This window comes from Schistocerca cancellata, chromosome 2, assembly GCF_023864275.1.
Source record: "Schistocerca cancellata isolate TAMUIC-IGC-003103 chromosome 2, iqSchCanc2.1, whole genome shotgun sequence".
NCBI classification, from domain to species: Eukaryota; Metazoa; Arthropoda; class Insecta; order Orthoptera; family Acrididae; genus Schistocerca; species Schistocerca cancellata.
The window spans coordinates 871,161,758-871,180,751 of NC_064627.1; the positions used below are offsets into that span (position 1 = coordinate 871,161,758).

The 18,994-nt window shown below is 38.8% G+C and overlaps 1 protein-coding gene and 2 non-coding genes across 3 annotated transcripts in view; 2 read left to right on the plus strand and 1 right to left on the minus strand.

The window, feature by feature from the left end:
* LOC126162822 (diuretic hormone 45) overlaps positions 1-975 on the plus strand; it is a 459,467-nt gene extending 458,492 nt beyond the window's left edge. Inside the window, exon 5 of the mRNA XM_049919572.1 lies at positions 735-975. The gene's annotated coding sequence lies outside the window, so the exon portion shown is untranslated. The remainder of the gene's footprint in view (positions 1-734) is intronic.
* Positions 976-10,169: 9,194 nt separating this feature from the next.
* Positions 10,170-10,244, minus strand: Trnat-ugu (transfer RNA threonine (anticodon UGU)). The gene has a single exon. It is a non-coding gene; the product is annotated as a tRNA-Thr (tRNA).
* A 72-nt stretch (positions 10,245-10,316) lies between these two features.
* Trnat-ugu (transfer RNA threonine (anticodon UGU)) lies at positions 10,317-10,391 on the plus strand. The gene has a single exon. It is a non-coding gene; the product is annotated as a tRNA-Thr (tRNA).
* The last annotated feature ends 8,603 nt before the right edge of the window (positions 10,392-18,994 follow it).

Genomic DNA, 18,994 nt, shown 5'->3' on the forward strand with positions numbered 1-18,994 from the left:
ATGACGTGCCACATTTAACTAATAAATATTCTGAACTGATACATCTGTGTGGAATAATTTTTAAATTATGTTAACCTGTGTTATTAACAAATATATTCCAAGAAATGGTGAAAAATTTTGGACAGTTCATTATAAGGAAATCACTTGTGAAAAATTTCTACTCACAATTCCTGCTTTAGAAAAAAAAAGTAAAAAACGAACTTCACATAATATTTTCAACATTAAAAACAGAGAATCAAATGAATCAAAATCTATGATACACCTTCTAATATAAAGATGATATTGTCTGTTTATGTGAAGAAAATTTTAAAATAAATCACATGGGAGAATCATCTCTAGTTGCCAGGACGACCAAAAAATAAATAAATAAATAAAATAAAAAAGTTGAATCTCTAACTGACAGAAATGATTTAAAGCAACAGTGAATATAGTTAATTTCATGTGGTGCAATTTAGATGTAACTCTTTCCTACTATTATCTTTTGTGAGGATAATTTTCTGTGTTGAATTCTGGAGCCTAAACATTCAACCATGTTATTGTAGTAGCTCTACTTCAGATGCCTGAGTTCCAGGATTGGCAATCAGATTCTTCTCTCCACTATTAACATTAATATTCAGTTTTTATGTTCATTTGTAATATATTCAAGTAACATTTTCTTTCAGTATAAAATTTTTGTGACTATTTAAAATGTGTATGTTCTAACAACAATATTTATATCAGTCTGAATTTTACAGCATTCTTGAAATCTGCCACAGATGGGATTGCTGGATGTTCTTTCATGTTTTCAGCTAGTCAACTCGGATCTCATAAAATTTGCTACTTCATTGCCCTAACTGCTGGAGCTACTTCTTACAAGCAGTATTTCAGGCACTACTGTGAGGGTGTTTTCTTGCAGTAACATGCTTCACTTAAAAAAAAAAGAAAAAAAAAATCATTCTGCCATGGTAGCATTGTAATGGGAAAAATGTAAATAAACACCTGTAGTTCAACATTTTGGCATTATTGTATGTAAGCCTTGCATGTATTAACACTGTAAAACATGTATGTTGTGAAGAAGTTAATTACATATATTACATAAGTAGCTTTGTAGAACCCATTCAAAAGAAAAATTCTATGTTGCATTTTGTCAATGAAAATCTATGCAAATTATGAGCTACAACTGAATTTGGCCTACAATATTTTATTTCAATAGGTTTTATTGGTCTTATTTTTTCCAGTTCACTTATCAACAGCATAAATCAGGCAGAAACACCCTCCGTAGATGTTTTTTGCTATAAAGATGTAACTTAATTTGCATTAAGATGTATAAAATACTGTAAAATGTTATATTTTAGTATCAAATGTATAGGTATGTTCTTGTTACAGAACTCTGTTGAAAGTAACTTTAACATGAAAAAGTACCAACAATTATACTTGTACAGTTCTTTCACACTATTTAGTTTACAGACAAGAAAAGTAGTGTGCTTATCAGCTAGATCTCCTATTGATCCACATTCCTCATTCAAAATTAGTGAAACATTCCACAGAAATATAATAGGCAAAGCAAAGCTGCAGTCAAAGTGTACAGTTCACAGTACCTGTAAATTACTTGTGTCAAATAATGTTAGTAATGTAAGTGAAATGTTAACTTCAGTATTCACCTACTGTACCTCACATAGTTTTAATATCTGGAGATTGGATGTCTGACAGAATAGAAATGCAGGTACTATAGCATATGCAAAGAAACTAAAATTCTTCTAATTCAAATAAAAATTATTTGTCTTCATCACAACCATCAGTTTATTTATTTTACAAATTCCTTCTTCCACCATATTCCTTTAAATACATTTCAAAATTGTTCATTTCAGTTTCCTGAAAGGACCCAGCTCAGTATGCAATGTTGTTCTTATTAATTGATGTTTTCCATGAAGAGGTTTTCATTTCTTGTTTCCATCAATACTATTGAATTAATAATGGACAATAATTGAAATAATGCACACAGATATTGGTTAACTTGCATAATATGACTTCTCTGAATGACTGAGCAATGACATTTTAAGGATAATTTTCTGTAACTGTATATGTTATACTACAAATTTACATCTGTTTAGTTAAAGTAGTATACTTTGTTTTTGATAATCTTTATTTAATTTAGTAATGCACATTGCAAATACTGAAATCTCAGTCTGTACAAATTATGTATCTATAATAATAAATGAACAAATTATTCAATAAAGGAATACTTAGTAATTGGCAGATTTAAATTCATGTCTGGAACTATTGCACTACAGTTCCAGTAACTGACATTAAAAACAGACAATTTTCATTATATGCTAATCATACAAATACTGCTGCTGTATTGGAACTTCACCTTTCATCACCAAATAATTTACTTACTAGCGATTCCTATAAAATTACGAGCAAAGTAATATACGCATGTATCTCATCAAATACCAACATATATTTGGTACCTTGCACATCTTAATAGTATCCAGTGTCTAAGGCTTAGAATGTTGATGACTGGAAAATTCTGTCAGACAAACAGAGTAAACTGGATAACAGAGAAACTTAAATACACTCCTGGAAATGGAAAAAAGAACACATTGACACCGGTGTGTCAGACCCACCATACTTGCTCCGGACACTGCGAGAGGGCTGTACAAGCAATGATCACACGCACGGCACAGCGGACACACCAGGAACCGCGGTGTTGGCCGTCGAATGGCGCTAGCTGCGCAGCATTTGTGCACCGCCGCCGTCAGTGTCAGCCAGTTTGCCATGGCATACGGAGCTCCATCGCAGTCTTTAACACTGGTAGCATGCCGCGACAGCGTGGACGTGAACCGTATGTGCAGTTGACGGACTTTGAGCGAGGGCGTATAGTGGGCATGCGGGAGGCCGGGTGGACGTACCGCCGAATTGCTCAACACGTGGGGCGTGAGGTCTCCACAGTACATCGATGTTGTCGCCAGTGGTCGGCGGAAGGTGCACGTGCCCGTCAACCTGGGACCGGACCGCAGCGACGCACGGATGCACGCCAAGACCGTAGGATCCTACGCAGTGCCGTAGGGGACCGCACCGCCACTTCCCAGCAAATTAGGGATACTGTTGCTCCTGGGGTATCGGCGAGGACCATTCGTAACTGTCTCCATGAAGCTGGGCTACGGTCCCGCACACCATTAGGCCGTCTTCCTTGGTGCCAATGATGGTCGTATGCGTGTTTGGCGCTGTGCAGGTGAGCGCCACAATCAGGACTGCACACGACCGAGGCACACAGGGCCAACACCCGGCATCATGGTGTGGGGAGCGATCTCCTACACTGGCCGTACACCACTGGTGATCGTCGAGGGGACACTGAATAGTGCACGGTACATCCAAACCGTCATCGAACCCATCGTTCTACCATTCCTAGACCGGCAAGGGAACTTGCTGTTCCAACAGGACAATGCACGTCCGCATGTATCCCGTGCCACCCAACGTGCTCTAGAAGGTGTAAGTCAACTACCCTGGCCAGCAAGATCTCCGGATCTGTCCCCCATTGAGCATGTTTGGGACTGGATGAAGCGTCGTCTCACGCGGTCTGCACGTCCAGCACGAACGCTGGTCCAACTGAGGCGCCAGGTGGAAATGGCATGGCAAGCCGTTCCACAGGACTACATCCAGCATCTCTACGATCGTCTCCATGGGAGAATAGCAGCCTGCATTGCTGCGAAAGGTGGATATACACTGTACTAGTGCCGACATTGTGCATGCTCTGTTGCCTGTGTCTATGTGCCTGTGGTTCTGTCAGTGTGATCATGTGATGTATCTGACCCCAGGAATGTGTCAATAAAGTTTCCCCTTCCTGGGACAATGAATTCGCGGTGTTCTTATTTCAATTTCCAGGAGTGTATTTATATGAAGATGTGTATAAATTTTGTCTAGATCTAGGTAATTCAGATCATTGTGCATTGTTCATTGAGCTTCCACAAACACATATGAGCAGGAACTTCAGCAAAGAAAACTTGCTTACATTTAGTGAGAAGCTAAGAGGTAAAACATGGCCTTTTGATTATTGTAACTCAAGTGATGAAAACTTTGAGAAATTCCTAAATAGTTTTCTCGGAGACTTTAATGAAACATTTCCACCAAGACTCTGCAGCAGTAAAATATCAAATACAGTAAAGTGGATTACCCACTTCCTGGTAGATTAAAACCATGTGCCAGACTGAGACTCGAACTTGGAACCTTTGACTTTCGCAGGCAAGTGCTCTACACGCAAGCATGACTCATGGCCTGTCCTCGTTGCTTCACTTCCACCAGTACCTCACCTCCCACCTTCCAAACTTCACAGAAGCTCTCCCGTGAACATTGCAAGACTAGCTCTTCCACAAGAAAGGATACAGCAGTGACATGGCTCAGCCACAGCCTGGGGGATGTTCCCAGAATGAACTTTTCACTCTGCAGTGGACTATGTGCTGATATGAAACTTCCTGGCAGATTAAAACCATGTGCTGGACCGAGACTCAAACATATGATGTTAATGAAAATTTTATCTCTAATCAAGAGATGAAACACTACAACCTTCAGTATTCTAAAATCCTGAACCTGATCAAAAAAAGAAGTACAGAACAAAAGAATTATTCCAAGAATCAGGCAAAAACAATCTGGAGATTTATTAACAGAGAAACAAAGAAGCAGGCAAATGAGTTCCCAGATAACAGCTACAACAAAGCCAGTGAAATACCAATTCAATAATTACTTCCTCACTGTAGTGACAAACATTTACATTTATCAAAGATCAGGAACATTAGATTTACTGTAGCAGACATTGTATATACCACTGCCAGACAGTTTCAAATGTACTGCCACTGTGAAGCTTACAGAAATCATTAAGTTTACAAACTGGTAATTATTCTGGATATGTTTGCCAAGAAGAGCACTATAATTAGTGACAACTTGTAAGGACCATCTCTGAACTGTGTTAGTTATGGCTCCACAACATAATATTAATGTTTTGTCAGATTTAAATATTCGAGGAAAATCATCTCTGATCATAAATAACCTCCTTCCTACCTTTTACAACTTTCTTTTTCTACATCTACATCCATCTTCTGAAATCACTGTGGAGGTAATTGCAGATGATGCTTCCCATTGTACCACATATTAAGATATCCTCCTGCTGCTTTCATTTACTGTGAATAAGAATTGCACCTGTTTAAATGCCTCTGTGCATCATGTGATTCAATGGTTCCCAACCTGGGGGTAGTTACCCCCTGAGTGATAAAATGAATTTTTCTGGGGGATAAAAACAAGAAGGTTTAATTACAGTTCAGACAGGAAGCTAAAGTGTTTGAAAAAGGCAGTACTATATCTTCTTAAGAAATAATTTTGAAAAGACAACTAATTTTAAATTTGTTAAATATGAGTAGCAATGCATGACTCAATGGGTTGGAGGTCACAGGGGGCATATTAACAATATTATCAGAAATTTGCATGCAGTCAGCAATGAAAATTAACCACATCTGGTCCCTTGTTTGGTGCAACACATTCATCTTCCATTACTCATTCACTTGCTCTTCAACAAAGCCCGCAGATACATGAAGTGAGTGCATTGTTGTTGCCTCCAATTGCACTATCTTCTCAGTGTATTTAAGAACGTTAAATGAGAAACAGAAGCAGGTGAGTGAAATTTGCCCTATTCAAGTGTAAACTATTGAGTAAGAAATTTCTCATTTGCAGCACTGCCTTTCATTTACTACTGAACATAATTAGGTGGTTTGATAGTATGTAAGTAGTTGTGTATGTTTCTTTCTTATTTGTGGTGGTGTTGCAACTGAGCAGCACTTACAAAAAGTTCACCATAAATGATGTACATAGTTACAGTCTAAAATTACTTCACAGCAAGGATGGAACTGAGTTCTGCAAGTGCTTCAAGCAAGCATTTTCACTGCAGAATAAAAGTTGCAGACACAGGTATTTGATTTCAAACATGGGTATAATAGTGGCTGCAAGCTTGTGAGGCTGGAAAAATTTAGGGTGAGGAATATCCATATAGAAACCTATGAGGTGTGTTTTGGTACAATATTATCATTAAAATAACAAGAGAAAACGCATGCTATCATCACAGTGTGGTGAATGGCTCTGAATGTGATCAAAGATATGCCTCCTGAACATGCCTGATCTACACATGTAGCCCTAGACAACACTCCTCTTGTAAAGCTTAGTATACACTGATTCATTGTTCACACTCAATGCTGCAGTTCTTAGTCTTGGATTCTTTTATATATAGTTCACCTTGTCATGCAAAGAATCATGTGCACATCTAGGTTTGTTTCAACGAAAGAAAGCAGAAAGCTGAGTCATCTGCTACCCCACTGAAAAAAAAAAGAGAATTCTGTATTTAAATGAAGCAAAGCTGTATCCCTTGCTGAAGTAGACTTTTGGAAAACATTTTACTTTTTGCATAAAAAATTAAAAACCCCAGATTCTAGAGTTGTATTTGTTGTTCTATAGAATCATTCTCAAACTATTACAGGGAAACAATTCAGTAAAAACATTTGATTCTTTTGCATCTTATAGATTCTCACATTACAGCTTGATGGTGAAGTGGTTTTCTTTTCCTTGAAGAATTTGCACTGAATTATGAGTACAAAGTGTGTTTGCTAATCTATGGGGAGCAGAAACTGACAATATGAAATTGTTACTTTTTGTAAAGTGCCCCCACCCCCAATCATGTCTTGAAGTTTTTCAAAATCTTGTAATCCGCAAGGAATTTCCTAATCCCATTCCATCATCCATTTTAAGGTACAAGTAGATTATGCCCATGTGTGCTTTCTTCTTTAAGAAGCTCATGAATCAACCAACTTCTATGAGCAATGATGCTACTGTCTGGATAATGTACACAAGGTTATACCTTCCTGTGTATGAAATGTAGCTAACATATCAAAATAAATTTTTATGCTCATAAAAGACATATCTCTTCCTCAACTGTGAAGATTTGTTTGCCAATTTTAAGCTTAATTCAGTGTCCAAATAAACATTATCTGAATACATTAAGTCACTTCCACAATGAGCACACCACTTCAAACACATTCCACACGCTGTCAGTACAATAAAGAAAGTTTAATGATCACACATGATGCTTTGAACATGGCTGTATAGAGTGTCACTGCACTATGCATAATGGTTTCAGTTGGAGCATATCCAGGCTTACGACTGGAGTGAGTAGATATTGCAACTGCCACATTTATTCTGCTGCACCATCTTTTGAAAAAAAAAAAAAAAAAAAAAAAAAAAAGGAAAAAGCTTTCATCACTGCTTGGTGACAAGAATTTTCATTCAAAAATTTTTGTTAGGTATTGTTCCAAGAGTCTGAATATCTGTTGGATCTAGACCATGAATAATAGACATAAACTGTGCAACTGCAATATCTCACAAACAGAGTTGGGCAATAACTTTGCACTTTCTGCAATTGGGGATTCTTTTACAAAAGTGATGCTCTTGTTCCAAACAAGGTATGATGACTATGTGACATCCTGTCAGGTGACACGATTGTTTGAGCTTCAACAAGAACTGCTTTGTTCTGGAAGCTGCAAGGCAGAAAAGGACAAAGACTTACACGCCAAAATAAGATAAAATATATTTATTTCCAAAATGCCAAAGTATCTTGTTGATTTCTCTGTAGAAATAAATGTGCTTAACTTTGGCTTGCAAGCAAATTTTGATAACATAAGTTAAAGTTTTCAGTTTTCTACCCAAATTATAGCTGTACCAATACAAGGCTAAAGTTCAAGACATTTTAATGTTCACAAAACTGATAGTGTTGCTTGACTCCAACAGTGAAAAATGCTCATTTACACATGAAATAACTCAGCACTAATCATTAGTAATAAATTCCACCAGGGACTGCTTTCCTGAAGTGGAGAACACCTAGGTACCATTTTCAGTGAATGAAGGGATATTTTCAGATTGTGAAGCTCAATCCAAGGCAGAATTTTGTGAACAATGTGAAGACAGTGGACCGAAATAGATTCCTCTGAAACAGCACTAGCTTCATTTTTGAGAAACATTGGTGACAAGTATTCATCATTATCAGATGAAAAAAAGAGTGGAGTTTAACAGCCCATTGCCTGGAGCAATTTTGGGAAATCATGGGAAACCTAGATCTGGATGGCTGAATAGGGATTTCAACCATCAACAAAAAAATTTGTTATTTGGGCAACAAAATAACTGATGATGGTTGAAGTAAAGAGGATCACTCGGTATTGTTATCAGAAAAAGCCTGAAGAATACTGATTCCACTCACTACAACTTGCAAGTTTGAAAGTGGATTTTAGATTAGGGTGGCAATGAAAACAAAAGCAAAGAAATGACTGAACTTGGAACATGACTTACAATGTGTCTTGGGTGAGACAAAACAGAAAAAGATTGTTAGATATAAGCAATACCTACAATCTCATTGAGTTTAATTACTTCTTGATTTAATATATAACATCTAGAAAAACATGTATGTTTTTTTTTTTGTTCAGCTTTAATGACATAATTAATAAGCATTTTCCCATAATGTTAAAAATAAGAATGTTGAAACAATTTTTCTCTGATCTCAGCTTTAGTTAGATACTAAACTCTGTTGGGAGTATTGGTTTTTATGTGATCTTGTTCAGAGGTAATTGTCTAAAAAGGTTTGGGAACAACTGCTGTAATCAGTCTAATACTGCCCTTGAGGTGTGACTGCATTTTCCTAGTGTCCCACCAATTAACCAAGCTGTAACACCTAATTTACCTGCAATGGAGCCCATGTGATCACACCATTTCATTTCCCTGCAAATAGTTACACTCAATTATTTGTATGAACTGACTGATCCCAGTTGTGACTCACTGATGTTGTAGCCACAGGATACTATATCTTTTCAGTTGTGTGAAGTCCACAATTTTACATTTCTGAACATTTAGGGAACACTGCCAATCTTTGCACCACATTGAAATCTTATCAAGATTTGATTGAATATTTGTGAAGCTTCTTTCAGACAGTACTTCATCATAGGTAACTGCGTCATTTGCAAAAAGTCTGAGGTTACTATTAATATTGTCTACCAGAACACTAACATACAAAGTGAACAGTAAGGATCCCAACACACTTCTTAGGGGCAAGCCTGAAGTTCGTTCTACATCTATCAATGATTCTCCATCCAAGATAACAAGCTGCACCTTCATATGAAGAAGTCCTTAGTCTAGTGACACAGTTCATTTGATACCACATATTATCATACATGCATAAGTTTTGGTGTGGTACTGCATCAAATGCTTTTTATAAGTCAAGAAATGCTACATCCTCTGCACTGCCTTGATTCATGACTTTCCTGGATGACATATCAGAAAAGTAGATGTTAAGTTTTGCATAACCAATGTTTTCAGAAACATTAGGAAAAAGGATAGATTGCTACTACTGACTGTTACACATTATAGCTTTCACCCAAAGACTTCTTCATATCGAAAACCTCAAACACCCATGGCCACTACCACCAGCAGCTTTGGCCAGAATGTGACTGCCATGTGAACAGCATTCAGAAGTGGAAAAGGGAAGTTCGTTCGTTAGTTGGCTGCATGTTCCATTGATCAATTGCATGGTACAGTAGCCATTATGATGTGGAACATGTCAAAAGGGGCAGGGATAGCAGGGTACAGGAAGGAGGAAGAGAATCAGTGCTGTCTGGTGGGGCATGCAGGGACTAGATGTCAGTCTGACGAGACTGGCAGGAACAGTGTCAGGACGTGGGCTGTGAGGAAAAGAAAAGGCGAGTGGAAAGGGAGAGGTGGGTGCATTGGCAGAGGGTGGCACACAGTGAAGGTGACAGGACATGAAAAGGGAGGAGGTGATATAACAGAGAGGGCTGAAACTGTAGGTTGGAGGATGTGGGGACAGTAGGTTACTGTAGGTTGAGGCTAGGATAATTGTGAGAGTATAGAAGGATAACTTCCATCTGCACAGTTCAGAAAAGCTGGTGGTGGAGGGGAAGATCCAGATGGCCTGTGTTGTGAAGCAGCCGTTGAAATCGAGTATAACTATATATGACGGTAGTATCTGTTCCCGAAAGAACAGTTACCGTCGATGACCATGCAGCTTTGCTAGAAATGAAATGATAATCAAATTGACACCCTAGCTGCAAGCAGGCGTTGATACACTTCATTGGGGACATGTTGAAAATGTGTGCCCCGACCGGGACTCGAACCCGGGATCTCCTGCTTACATGGCAGACACTCTATCCATCTGAGCCACCGCGGGCACAGAGGATAGTGCGTCTGCAGGGACGGGGGGCGTGCAAGAGATAAGTCCCTGCAGACGCACTATCCTCTGTGCCCGCGGTGGCTCAGATGGATAGAGTGTCTGCCATGTAAGCAGGAGATCCCGGGTTCGAGTCCCGGTCGGGGCACACATTTTCAACATGTCCCCAATGAAGTGTATCAACGCCTGCTTGCAGCTAGGGTGTCAATTTGATTATCATTTCATTTGAAATCGAGTATGTTATGTTCAACTGCATTTTGTGGTGACAGGGCGGTCCACTTTTCTCTTGGTCACACTTTGGCATGGCAGGTCACCTGGTGGACAGTTGGCTGTTAATTGTGTTGTTGCTGTGGGCTTCAGTCCAAATAACAGTCTGATGCAGCTCTCCATGCTACCCTACCCTTTGCAAGTTACTTCATCTTCAGTTAACTACTGCTACTTACAGCCTTCTGAATCTGCTTGCTGAATTCATCTCTTGGTCTCCCTCTATGATTTTTACCCACCCTCGCCCCCCCCCCCCCCCCCCCACAACTTCCCTCCAGTACTAAAATGATGAGCCCATAATGCCTCACAATGTGTCTTGTCAACTGATCCTATTTTCTAGTATGTTATGCCCAAATTTCTTTTGTCCCTAATTCTATTCAGTACCTCCTCATTAGTTATGTGATCTACCCATCTAACCTTTAGCATTCTGCTGTAGCATCCCATTTCAAAAGCTTCTATTCTTTTCTTCTCTAAACTGTTTAGCGTCCATTTTTCACTTTTTTACATGGATACACTCCACAGAAATACTTTCAGAAAGGTCTTCCTGACACTTAAATCTGTACTTGATGTTAACAAATTTCTCTTCTTCAGAAATGCTTTCCTTGTCATTGCCAATTTCCATTTTATATCCTCCCTGCTTTGACCATCATCAGTTATTTTGCTGCCCAAATAACAAAACTAATCTACTACTTTATGTTTCTCCTTTCCTAATCTAATTCCCTCAGCATCAACTGATTTAATTTAACTACATTCCATTATCCTTGTTTTGCTTTTGTTGATGTTCATATGTTCATCTTATACTCTTATTTCAAGACACTGACCATTCTGTTCAACTGCTCTTCCAAGTCCTTTGCTGTCTCTAACAGAATTACGTCATCAATGAACCTCCAAGTTTTTTTTTTTTTTTCTTCTCTCTGTACTTTAATTCCTACTTCAAATTTTTATTTGGTTTTTTAACTACTTGCTCAGTATATAGATTGACTAACATCTGGGACAGGATACAACCCTGTCTCACCCTCTTTTCAAAAAATGCTACTCTTTCACGTCTCTTGACTCCTATAGGTGCCATCTCATTTTGTACAGGTTGTAAACAACTGTTTGCTCTCTGTATTTTACCCCAGCTATCTTTAGAATTTTGCAAAGATTCTTCTAGTTAACACTGTCAAAATCTTTCTCTAAGTCTGCAAATGCTATTAATGTAGGTTTGCCTTTCCTTAACTGTCTTGTAAGATAAGTCATAGGTCATGTCAATATTGCCTCATGTGTTCCTACATTTCTCGAGAATCCAAATGGATCTTCCCCAAGGTTAGCTTTTATGGCTTTTACCACATTTTCCATTCTTCTGTAAGGAATCTGTGTTATTATTTTGCAACCCTGAGTTATTAAACTGATAATCTACATCTAGATCTACATCTGCGTGGCTACTCTGCAAATCACACTTTTGTGCCTCACCGAGGGTTCATTGAACCAGCTTCACAATAATTCTCTACTATATCAGTCTTGAACAGTGTGGAGAAAAAACAAACACCTAAATATTCCCACAAAAGCTCTGATTTCCCTTATTGTATTATGATCATTGTTTCTGGGTTGACATCAACAAAATATTTTTACATTTGTAGGAGAAAGTTGGTGACTGAGATTTAATGATAAGTTTCCACCACAACAAAAAAGACTTTGTTTTAATGATTTCCACCCCAAATCCCCCCATGTCAATGACACTCTCTCCCCTATTTCACGCTAATACAAAACGTCCTGCTCTTCTTGGAAATTTCTCAATGTACTCCATTAATCCTACCTGGTAAGGATCCCAGACTGTGCAGCAGCACTCCAAAAGAGGATGGACAAGTGTAGTGTAGTGTAGCGTAGGCTGTCTCCTTAATAGATCTGTTTATTTTCTAAGTGTTCTGCCAACAAAACACGATCTTTGGTTTGCCTTCCCCACAACATTTTCTGTGTTCTTTCCAATTTAAGTTCTTCATAATGGTAATTCCTAGGTATTTAGTTGAATTTACAGCCTACAGATTTGACTGATTTATCATGCAACTGAAGTTTAATGGCTTCCTTTTAGCACTCATGTGGATGACCACACACTTTTCATTATTTAGGGTCAATTTCAATTTTTGTAAAATACAGATACCTTTTCTAAATCATTTTGCAAATTTATTTTGATCTTCTGATGACTTTACAGATGATCAGCAACAGCATCCTATGCAAACAACCTAAGACAGCTGCTCAGAATGTCTCTCAAATCATTTATGTAGATAAGTAACAGCAGAAGGCCTTTGACACTACCTTGGGTAATGCCAGAAATCACTTCAGTTTTATTCAATGACTTCCCATCAATTACTATCAATTGTGTCCTCTCTGACAGGAAATCACAAATCCAGTCATATAACTGAGATGATATTGCATAAATACTCAGTTTCACTACAAGCCACTTTTGTACTAAAGTGTCAAAAGACTTATGGAAAGCTAAAAATACAGAAATAATTTGAAATCCCTTGTCAATATCACTCTGCACTTAGTGTATGTAAAGAGGTACTGCTGTTTTGTATGAATGATGTTTTCTAAATCTGTGTTGACTGTGCCACTACGCCATTCTCTTCAAGGTAACTCATAATGTTTGAACACAATACAGGGTTATTACAAATGATTGAAGTGATTTCACAGCTCTACAATAACTTTATTATTTGAGATATTTTCACAATGCTTTGCACACACATACAAAAACTCAAAAAGTTTTTTTTAGGCATTCACAAATGTTTGATATGTGCCCCTTTAGTGATTCGGCAGACATCAAGCCGATAATCCTAGTTCCTCCCACACTCGGTGCAGCATGTCCCCATCAATGAGTTCGAAAGCATCGTTGATGCGAGCTCGCAGTTCTGGCACGTTTCTTGGTAGAAGAGGTTTAAACACTGAATCTTTCACATAACCCCACAGAAAGAAATTGCATGGGGTTAAGTCGGGAGAGCATGGAGGCCATGACATGAATTGCTTATCATGATCTCCACCACGACCGATCCATCGGTTTTCCAATCTCCTGTTTAAGAAATGCGGAACATCATGATGGAAGTGCGGTGGAGCACCATCCTGTTGAAAGATGGAGTCGGTGCTGTCGGTCTCCAGTTGTGGCATGAGCCAATTTTCCAGCATGCCCAGATACACGTGTTCAACCGTTTCTTCGCTCACTGCAGACCGACCCATTGATTTCCCCTTACAGAGGCATCCAGAAGCTTTATACTGTGCATACAATCGCCGAATGGAGTTAGCAGTTGGTGGATCTTTGTTGAACTTCATCCTGAATTGTCTTTGCACTGTTATGACTGGCTGATGTGAGTGCATTTCAAGCACGACATACGCTTTCTCGGCTCCTGTTGCCATTTTGTCTCACTGCGCTCTCGAGCACTCTGGCGGCAGAAACCTGAAGTGCGGCTTCAGCCAAACAAAACTTTATGAGTTTTTCTACGTATCTGTAGTGTGTTGTGACCATATGTCAATGAATGGAGCTACAGTGAATTTATGAAATCGCTTCAATCATTTGTAATAGCCCTGTATATGCTTCAAAATCCTGCTGCATATTGACATTAATGATACGGGCCTGTAATTTAGTGGATTACTCCTACTACCGATTTTTCAGTGCTCTATAAATTCTTCTCACAGTATCACATCTCCTATCTCATCTTCATCTATGTCCTCTTCTGCCTGCCTGGTTGGCTGTGCGGTCTAAAGCACGGCTTCCTGGGTGGGAAGGAGCGCCGGTCCCCGGCACGAATCTGCCCGGTGGATTTGTGTTGAGGTCCGGTGAGCCAGCCAGTCGGTGGATGGTTTTTAGGCGGTTTTCCATCTGCCTCGGCAAATGTGGACTGGTTCCCCTTATTCCACCTCAGCTACACTATGTCGGCGATTGCTGCGCAAACACCACCATTACTCTATCACGCAAACATAGGAGTTACACTCGTTTGGTGTGAGACGTTCCCTGGAGGGTCCACCATGGGCCAAACCACACAATAACCCTGGGTTCGGTGTGAGGTGGCAGAGTGGTGAAGTAGACTGTGGTAGTCATCGAGGGGTTGCGGACTGCTGCGGCTGCGGCGGGGACGGCGCCTCTCCAATGTTTCTACATCCCCGGTTAACTTAACTTAACATGTCCTTTTCTATTTCTATATTCATCTCCCTTGTATGGACCCTCTATACCCTCCCAGCTTTCCCTTCTTTGCCTAGGATTGGTTTTTCAACTGAGCTCTTGATATTCATACGGCTGCTTCTTTTTCCCCAAAGGCCTCTTTAATTTTCCTGTAGGCAGTATCTATCCTTCCCCTAGTGGAATATGCTTCTAAATCCTTACATCTGTATTCAGTATCTTATGTGCTATTCAAGGGTTTCTACTGGGCCTTGTCATTTTACCTATTTTATCTTCCGCTGCTTTCACTATTTCATCTCTCAAACTACCCATTTGTCTTCTATCATATTTCTTTCTTCTATTCTAGTCAATTGTTGTGTAATGCTCCCTCTGAAACTCACAACAACCTCTGGATTTTTTTCCAAATTATTCAGGTTCCATCTCCTTTATTTTCTACTTTTTGCAATTTCTGTAGTTTTAATCTAGAGTTCACAACCAATAAATTGTAGTCAGATTCCACATCTGTCCCTGGAAATATCTTATGATTTAAAATCTGATTGGTAGTCATACCAATATAAAACGCTGTGCAATGGCTGTAGTAGAGCTGGTACATAACATGACTATTTTCATAGGTGGCCCGGCCTTTGACGGGGTAAGACAAGCTCGTGACAGGGCTGGTACAGGAAGTGCTGTGTGGGTGGATTGGGCAGGTCATCTACAGGGATACGATCCCTGTGGCAAGGGTTTGGGGCTGAGAGTAGCATAGGGATGGACAAGGATGTTGTGGAGGTTGGGTGTGACGGGACAGCACTTTAGGATGGGTGAAAAGGATCTTGTGTAGGATTTTCCTCATTTCAGGTCATGATGATAGACAGACAATCAATGCCCTGAGGAAGAACGTGGTTCAGTAGAGAGTGGCTCTGGGTGACGAAGAGGATACTCTTTTGTAGCTGGCACTGGGGGTGGTGGGAGGGTTGGGGTGTGTGGGGAAATGGCACAGGAAATCTGTTTGCAGACTTATGTCTGGGGTATAGTGCCTGTCTGTGAAGGCCTTGGTGAGACTTCAGCATACTGGAAAAGAAAGTTCTTGTCACAGCAGATGCACCATCCACACGTGGCCAGTCTGTATGGATTGCTCCCATAATTTGGTTTTATGCAAATTCTTAAGTAATGTAGGCAACAAAGTATCAAGTAAATTTGGCTTATTTTCGAATTATTTTCATTCATAGCAACACAATGTCCAGCTTAAGATCTCACATAGAAGTCAATCACTGATAGACACTTTCAATCAATTGGACAGTATCAAGACATTTACAGAGTATTTTCACATATAAATATCACAAAGTTGTTGATTGCACAGACACTGAACACAAACAATGTTTTGATAGCAATGCACAGTGTTCTTTTTGTTGAAACAGAGAAATTAATAAAATAAACAAGACAGAATTTAACATTGAAATGATAACTGAGTGTGGACTTTGATGCACATTTACATGCTGTTAGTAATAGGGATAATGCAGACACATTATTTGGACCAGTTCTAACACAGACTGAAGATTTTTGGGTTGTGAGGATTATATGTAGATTGGCAAACAGATAATTTGTGATTTTTGTAATTATGCAAGGCGGATCACTTAAAACATGAACTGCAAATATTGCAGAAAAGGAAAGTGCTACTGATGTGTGATTTTCACAGAATGGATTGGTAGTCAGTGGCTCATATTGTCAGCCAATGAACAGATTGTAATATTTAGAAGTTGTATTTTTTGTAGAAACATACACTTTTTAATAGGAACAATGCCTATTGACTTTAACAAACTAAAAGTAGGGTGAATCAGAATGCCAGTGGTATTTGTTGCAGGATTTTACTGTGAGTCATATGCAAGCCATCATATTTTGAAGTGTTCCCATGCTGACACTTGCACAATACCTGTGGTAGCACAAGCTAAAGAAAAATACAAGTGCTTGCATAGTTATGTGGATTCTGACAGTAATGATACAACTGACCATAACAGCTTGCATTCAAAATTACCACTGGCAGGAGCCATACACACTTCCAGTCTGGTGTGGAATGACTGCTGCACATGGGCTAGCATTTCAGCAGATATGACAGGGAAGTTTTCAGTAATACATTGTTGTATATCATCACATATAGTTGATATGTCCTTGTAGACAGTGTCTTTCAGCTTTGCTCATAGAAAAAGATCTAAAGGCATCAAATGCAGGGAAAGAGCTGGCCAAGTTACAGGTCATCTGCTTCCAATCCAACAATTTGGAGGCAATTTGAATGAAGACATGCTTTAATACTTTGTGTACTATGGGTTGAACAGCCGTCATGTTGGGACCACAGGTTCCTCCTAGTGTGCAGAAGAATGTCTTCTAGAATCTGTGGAAGAGGATCTACTAGGAGGCTGCGATACTTCTACACATTCAGTGTTCTGTCTCCAAAATTGAGGACTATGAGCTGATGGTTCACTATACCACACTACACATTTACACTCCATGGACACTGATGTTCCACCTGATGAAGCCAATGGGGATTGTCAACAGACTAATAGTGCCTGTTTTGGTGGTTTACATGGATTTGATTGGTAAATGTGGATTCATCACTAAACAAGATACACGATGAATATGGAGTATCATGTCTTACTGCCCATATACAGAAGTTAACACAATCCTCATTATCATTTCCACACAGCTCTTGATGGAGAGAGACATGATATGGATGGAACCTACACCAATGAAGAATGCTTAGGACACTTGCCTGACTCATTCCACTTTGTTGTGCAATTGCACGAGAGCTAACATATGGATCAACTGCAACAGCAGCAAGAACACTTATCTACTCTTCTTCTGTTGTCACTTTGTGACAAAGCAAGATGGCATCTATTTACTTCCTCTCTTGTCTTACCATCTGCCTCCTTACAGTCATTTTATTTTCATTTTTGCCTCATTACATGCATGAGTATAATTTGCATTTCCTTACAAGAGAAAGGTTGTCCCTCAGTCTTAAGGAATATAGCACCAGGTCTAATTTTAAGTTTAGTTTTGTGTATGTAATTAATTTCCTAATTTATTTTGACCATTCCTAGTTAATACTTTTGTGATAGGAAGAAATCAGTAATTGTTTTGTGACTTAGATTCTATTGTTGACTTATAAACAAATATAAATTCTTTAATAATCATAAAAATTTAGAGGAAGAACAACTACGATTCTTAAAGTATTTATTTGGCTCTATTCGAAAACATATTAGCAAAGCCATCCCTTAATTAATTCCAAAATAATTACCAGGTTTGTCAAAAGTCTTGTTTGCATAACTATATCTGTTAATTTCATTAGTTGAACAAATAATTCAGCCTAACCTTTGTGGTAGAAGAAAATGTTAAAAAGAAGGAATTTTTTTATGTATTCAGTTACTGAATGAGTTATCTTAAACATCAAACAATGTATAGTTTCAATGCCTATTATTGTGAGGATATATAAAGGATCGATTTTAGGTTCCAAGTCAATCAGTCCACAGCCAATTTTTAGACAGGAATTATGTACTGGTTAAAATAACAACTATGCATCAACTTAACAGTGGAATAAGGGTAACACAAATAGGACATGTGTTAAAACAATTAATGACAATATCTTTTCAATTTATTTGAGAAATAGTGCCACATGTACCGTACTATTCTGCAAGAACTGTGAACTGTGTGGTTAAGTTTTTACTGCTCATACATGTTCAACAGCAAACCATTGTAGCAGTATGCTGATGTTTGCATGCAACCTATTAATGAGGCTTATCAACATTTACGAATAGTGAACTGGCCATATAATTGTGTAATAACTGTGAAACGCAATTGTGAAACTGTTGGCTACATCATTTATAGTAGTCACTGTTGAACTCTCACCCCCCATTTTTCAGCCAGTACAACAACGCAGTACGTTGACACCGAGGACTATCAATGAAGAAGTAAAGCAGACAAATGTCACAACTTGTTTCTTTGGGTTACACTGTCTAGGTGTTACACAAACACTTTCACATAACTGAGTGAAGAGGTTGATAAACAACTGCTGAGATGGTTGACATCTATTGGAATATCTTGCCACACATATGATCCAAGAATGGACTGCATTCTTCCTACTCTCTCCATACACCATGATCATGTCAGCTTTTTCTGCACTGGTAAATCCTATTTTCCACTCATCACCCCCTTTTGCTTGGAGTGTCACACACTGACTGAATAGCAAGTCACAATGCACTCAAAAAACACAAAAGCATACTGTAAGCAGACATAACAACATTGTGCCTAGCAAGTATGCAGGTTGAATGGCACAAACAGGTGTCAGTGTGGAAATTTTTTAAAATACGATAACT